Below are 6,139 nucleotides of genomic sequence, written 5' to 3'. Positions count from 1 at the left end.
TTGTTGTTTGGCGGGCCCAGGCTGGATTTGAACCCGCCACCTTAGGTGTATGTGGCTGGCGCCTTAGCCACTTGAGCCACAGGTGCCGAGCCCCCTCCCTTTCTTAAGACAGAGTCTCACTTTTATCACCCTGACAGAGTGCCCTGGCATCATCGTAGCTCACAGCAACCTCAGTCAAGCTATCTTAGCCTTAGCCTTCCAAGTAGCTGAGACTACAGTTGCCTGCCACAATGCCTAGCTAGTTCTTCTATTTTTAGTAGAGATGGGGGTCTCACTCTTGCTGAGTATGGTCTTAAACTATTGAGCTCAAGCAATCAGCCTGTCTCGGCCTTCCAGAGTGCTAAGATTACAGGCGTGAGCCACCATACCTGGCCTGTTTCCTGTAGAAAGTAAACGTGAATTGGATGGGGGTTCTGAAGCAGGAGAGGCCCACCCCCAAAGACTCTATGTAGAATCTTCCTAGTGCCTTTCTTTAAGTAACACTCTTTCTTCAGAGCTCAGCTCTGCAGAGAGGCTTCCCTGACCATCCTGGCAAAGTCAAGTGCTCCAATTATTGGCTTTTCTGGCACCAAGTGCATCTCCTTTGTAGGACTCATCTCCACTGTAATTTTGTATCATTTGTGTAATTATTTGATTAAGGTCCATCTCTTCTGCCAAGCTGTAAGTGCCACAAGAACAGGATGTCTGGTTCTACTTACTATTGTGTCTCCAGTGCCTGACCCAGCACCTGGAACACTGGGCCAGAGTGTTCCAATAAATACTTACTGGAGGGACAGATTTAGTGGGTGTCTCGCAATATTTTGGACAGGGGCGCACAGAATGTCAGATGGTTTTTCTAAAATCCAAATCTCATCATCTCCCTCGATGTCTAAATCCTTTTCCTGGATTCTCCCAGCCCACCAGATGGAGTCCAAGTTTCTTAGTAGATACAGATATTTCAGGCTCAGTGCCTGCAGCTCAGTGGTTAGGGCTGCCAGCCAGGTACATTGGAGCAAGTTTGAACTTGGCACCTGCCAAACAACAATGACAACTACAACAAAAAAATAGCTGCACACTGTGGTGGGTGCCTGTAGTCCCAGCTACTTGGGAGGCTGCGGCAAGAGAATGCCTTAAGCCCAAGACTTGGAAGTTGCTGTGAGCTGTGATTCCACAGCACTCTACCGAGGGCAACATAGTGAGACGCTGTCTCAAAAAAAGAATAAATAAATAAAAGCTCCCTGTTGATCCAGACTTTTCAGGATCTAGCTCAGGCCTCCCTTCCAGTTCTTTTCCTCTCATTCTTTGACTGAACCAATGAACTCCAGTTTTGTCTAAATACCTGTGACTTCCCGAACATTTCTCCTTCACATTCCTGGGCCTTCTTAGATGCTGCTGTTCGTCCTTTTAAATTCACAACCTTATTCCAAGATCACATCCTCTCTGAAGTTTTCCCTGACCTCCTTTCTCCCGCACAACACAATTTCCTTCTCTGCCCTTTAATGGTTGCATTCTACCATTGCACACATCACATTTAATATAGTAACTGGTGTGTTTATTTATCTGTCTCTTCTTTCAAGTTATGAGAACCTTGAAACCAAATCGTATTTAGCTAAATCCCACGCCCTCCAGTATATGACCTGGCACATACTAGGAATTTGAGAAGAACGCTAGTGAATGAAACTCAAGGGCTGACTATGTGCTGAGTAGGGAAAATCCATTTAGAATTTCAGCACTGGGTGGAATGGGGTCTGTGAGATCATACATACCACTTCCTTTTTCTGGGCACTTTCTGCTCTGTGTTATAGACACAGATAGGAAGGCCTTAGAGCGTGATAACTTGGGAGGTCACACAAAAAGGAAGAGGTTGTCTTCAGGGCCTCCATCCCTGCTCCCCCAGCCAGACTCCTCTCTCTCTTCAATACACTCTCTCTAGGCCAGGTTCAGGGGTGTGGATGATAAGCACCAGGGAGGCAGATAACCAGAACTTTCAAGCTGGCTCTCCCCATTCCCCACCCTCTGGACCCACAGTTGCTCAAACCCTGTGTATTTAACAGCCTCTGGGAGCTGAGACAGTATGTCCCATGGGAATGGGAGGAAACTGAAGGAGAGAGAAGTTTAGTGAAGCCTGGGAATAGCAAAGGACTAAGGAGTAGTAAAAATGGTTCTCTGCAGCTGGCTTAATGTTCCCCCTGTCCGTCCTCAGTGGTGTAGACCACCTTACAGAGTACCCTACAGTTTACAAGGGTCACATCATCTCACTGGAGCCTGACAATGACCCTGTGATACAGACTTTTAAAGCCAGAAGAAATGAGTCGTACAGCTCATCAATTCTGACCCATTTATTCTACAGATAGGGAAACTGAGACCTGGACACTCAGTGGCTTTCCCAAGGTCACATAGCTACTGGCTTTTTGGCTTGGCTGGGACCAAAATCCAAATATTCTGCCTCCACATCCAGGGCTCTTTCCAGAACACCATGTATCACTGCCACTCCTGATTTTCCCAAGGACTCGTAGGTAGTAACTGGCTAGATCCCTACGGGCAAGAGGGCAGGAAAGGGGTTATTGGAATCCAGGATCAAGGATTGGAAAGCACTTCTCTGCCCTCTGTAATCCCATCTAACTTTTTTTGAGAGTCTCACCCTGGGTAGAGTGCGTGGTGTCACAGCTCTCAGTAACCTTACAACTCTCGGGCTCAGGCAATCTTCCTACCTTAGCTTCCCCAGCAGGTGGATTACAGGCTCCTGTCATGATGCCTGGCTTTTTTTTTAAGTACCGATGGGGTCTCACTCTTGCCCAGGCTTGTCTCAAACCCCTGAGCTGAGGCAATCCTGCTACCTGGGCCTCCCAGAGTGCCAGGATTATAGGCACGAGCCACCATGCCTGGCCTCATCTAACCTTTGACATTCAGGTCAAAGTGTACCTCTCCTGGGAAATCCTTCAGGATCCAGTGTCAAAATTCATCATCCTTTCTTCTAGGATTCCACAGAATGTACTTGGGCCTTTATTGTAGCCATGGCAGAGCTCAGAATATTAGAGCTAGAAAGCCCTTTTGAAGGTAATCCGTTCTACATGTATTTCCTGAACTCAGTGAATAAGACCCATGGGCTCCCTGTCCTCAGAACTCTCACAGTCTAGTGGAGAAGTTACCACACACATGACAAATCTCATCCTAGGTACATACAGGGTCAACTCCCTTACTTTACAGATGGGAAATGGAAGCCAGAGGGATGAATGGCCTTATTCTTACTTTTGGCGTTGGTCTCTCACACAAAACTCTCAAAAACTCAAAACTCAAAAACTCTCATGGGTGTGGCTACTGATTTCCACTAAGATACAGTTACCACATTTTACTTCCAGCAGGTAAGCTGAAGGTCACAAGAGTTTCCTCCCATCGTTCCTCAATGATGATTAATATAAATATAAATATTCTTTGAATGAATGGATCGTAGCCCCTATATCAGGATTTTTTTTGGCCAGGGGCTGGGTTTGAACCCACAACCTCCGGCATATGGGACCCTACTCCTTTGAGCCACAGGCACTGTCCGGGAATGTATTTCCATCCCTAGATCTTTCTCTCATTCAGACTATGGGGGAGTGGCTATGTCTTTTCATTTCTATGCCCTCAATACCCACAGCAATACTTGAAATCTGGCAGGTACTCCAAAAATACTGAATGAACAAAGAAAAGGGTGGATTAGGGAAGTGTGGATACTGTATCTCTGTTGCCTTAAATAACAAAGTAAACATTCCCTAAACACATGCCTCTCTTCTTAAAACACCCTCTTTCCTGGGCTTCTGTGAAACCTCACCTCCTCAGTTCTCCTGTCTCCTGCAGTGGCTCCTTGTCCTCCCCTGGGTCCAGATTTCCAAGTCTCTGATGGAAATTTCCAATTGTCTAATGGAGATCTCCACGTAGTCTGAAGCCCTCCAACATGCACATGGTTGACTATTATTAATTATAACCCCTTTCATATATGTTTTCTCCAGCAAATAAGCCCTCACGAGCACCCCACACATATCTGGGCACACGGCAGCCATTCTAAAGAAGCTTGCTGAATGAACCATCATCCCTAATACCCCAGAGTTTGGGCAAGGACAAATTTAGTATAAAAGTTTCCAATCCATTTCCTCTTCACTCTTTTTTTTTTTTTTTTTTGGCCTCCAAATTGACATCAGCACAATTCACAGAATTCTGAGAAGTCTCTCTGGGGAATTTACTTAATTTGCCACCTGCTGTACCCTTTATGTGATTCACCCAACTACCCTTCAAGACAGGAAGATGTGGGGAGAGAAGTGAGGTGGGAGAGAGCCAGGAGGGAGAAAAAAGAAGCACAGAACAAGATTATACGTAATACAACCTCAGGTCACAGCAAGTCAAAGGAAATGAAGAGAGTCAAGTCTTGCGCTGAAAAACTACTGGTGATAAAAATAGGACTCCTGTTAAACAGACAATTTGCAGAAAACAAATGGTTAATAAATATGTAGATGATTATTCAATACCTAATCAGAGAAATGCAATTTGAAATGATGAGACACCATTTTTTGCCTATTGAATTAGCTAAGCTAAAAATAAGATAATATTCAATGCTCACAAAGGTAAAAGTAGAGAATTTCATTACCGAGAATTTGTCTAAAGGAAATTACATGAAACCTAGGAAAAGTTTTACGCACATGGATGATCACTACAACATTACTTATAACAGCTCCCAGTAAGATAGTAGTTAAATGTCAAACAAAGGGGGAAAATTAAGCTTTGAGAGGCCAGAGATTGAGACAGCCTCATTCTTTTTTTTGTTTATTTTGTTTTAAAGGCAGTCTCTTACTCTGTCGCCCAGGCTGGAGTTGAGTGGCACGATCACAGCTCACCGCAGCTTCAAACTCCTGGGTTTAAGCAATCCTCCTACCGTAGCCTCCTGAGTAGCTAGGACTACAGGCAAATGCCACCACGCCAGGCTAGTTTTTTTAATCTTTTGTAGAGATGGGGTCTTGTTATGTTGCCCAGGCGGTCTTGAACTCCTGGCCTCAAACAATCCTCCTACCTCAGCCTCCTAAAGTACTGAGATTACAAGTGTTAACCACCATACCTGGCTGAGCTTTCATCACTGTTTAGAATGCCTGACGCACAGTAAATGCAACCCCTATTTTTGAATGATTGAATTAATGAATGGATATGGCTCATTCTCCCTATACACTACAATGAAGTCACTAAATACATATTGATAAAGATGTCCTAACAATGTTAGAACTTGTGTTATAGTATTAAGTTGAAAAAAAAAGAGCAGGGCACAATGCAGATGCTGCCACTTCCCATGGTTGCCTGTTGTCAACCGTGGTCAACCCCACTGGGTTCTTCAACATCACTGAGGATGGCAAACCCTTAGGCCCTACCTCCTTAGAGGTGTCTGCAGACCAAGTTCCAAAGAAAGCAGAAAACTTTTGTGCTCTGAACACTGGAGACAAAGGATTTAGTTCTAAGGGTTCCTGCTTTCACAGGACTATCCCAGGGTCGATGTGTCAGGATGCTGATATCACATGCCACAATGGCACTGGGGGCAAGTCTCTCTATGGGGAGAAATTTGATGAGAACTTCATCCTGAAGCATACAGGTCTGGACATCTTGTCCATGCAAATTCTGGACCCAACACAAATGGTTCCCAGTTTTTCATCTGCAGTGCTAATCCTGAGTGGTTGGATGGCAAGCATGTAGTCTTTGGCAGGGTGAAAGAAGGCATCAGAGTTGTTGAAGCTATGGAGCACTATGGGTACCGGATGGTAAGACCAGCACGAAGATGACCATTACTGACTGTGAACAACTATAATCAATTTGACTTCATGTTTCATCCTAACCACCAGACCATTCCTTCTGTAGCTCACAAGAGCACCCCTTTACCACATTTGCTCACAAGACCCAGTAATCTCTGTGTTCTTACTACAGTTCTTTGGATATTTCCCTACTCTCCTCCATGTCTAGCTGGATTACAGAGTTAAGTTTATAATTATGAAATAAAAACTGAATAATAAAAAAGGCAGGATATAAATTTGGATACATGGCTCGGCACCTATAGCTCGGCACCTATAGCTCAACCGGCTAAGGCGCCAGCCACGTACACCTAAGGTGGCGGGTTCGAATCCCCAGCCCAGACCCGCCAAACAACAAT

At 44.9% G+C, this 6,139-nt stretch overlaps 1 protein-coding gene and 1 pseudogene across 1 annotated transcript in view; one reads left to right on the top strand and one right to left on the bottom strand.

Annotated features, from left to right (window-relative positions):
* RAB3B (RAB3B, member RAS oncogene family) overlaps nucleotides 1–6,139 on the bottom strand; it is a 56,952-nt gene that overhangs the window by 28,427 nt on the left and 22,386 nt on the right. The window lies entirely within an intron of this gene.
* On the top strand, nucleotides 2,994–5,848 carry LOC105888012 (annotated as a pseudogene).

Source organism: Otolemur garnettii, unplaced genomic scaffold (genome assembly GCF_000181295.1).
Source record: "Otolemur garnettii isolate 467f Iridium unplaced genomic scaffold, OtoGar3 scaffold00159, whole genome shotgun sequence".
NCBI lineage: Eukaryota > Metazoa > Chordata > Mammalia > Primates > Galagidae > Otolemur > Otolemur garnettii.
Note: the sequence above shows the minus strand (reverse complement) of the source record. Positions and strands in the feature narration are given on the sequence as shown.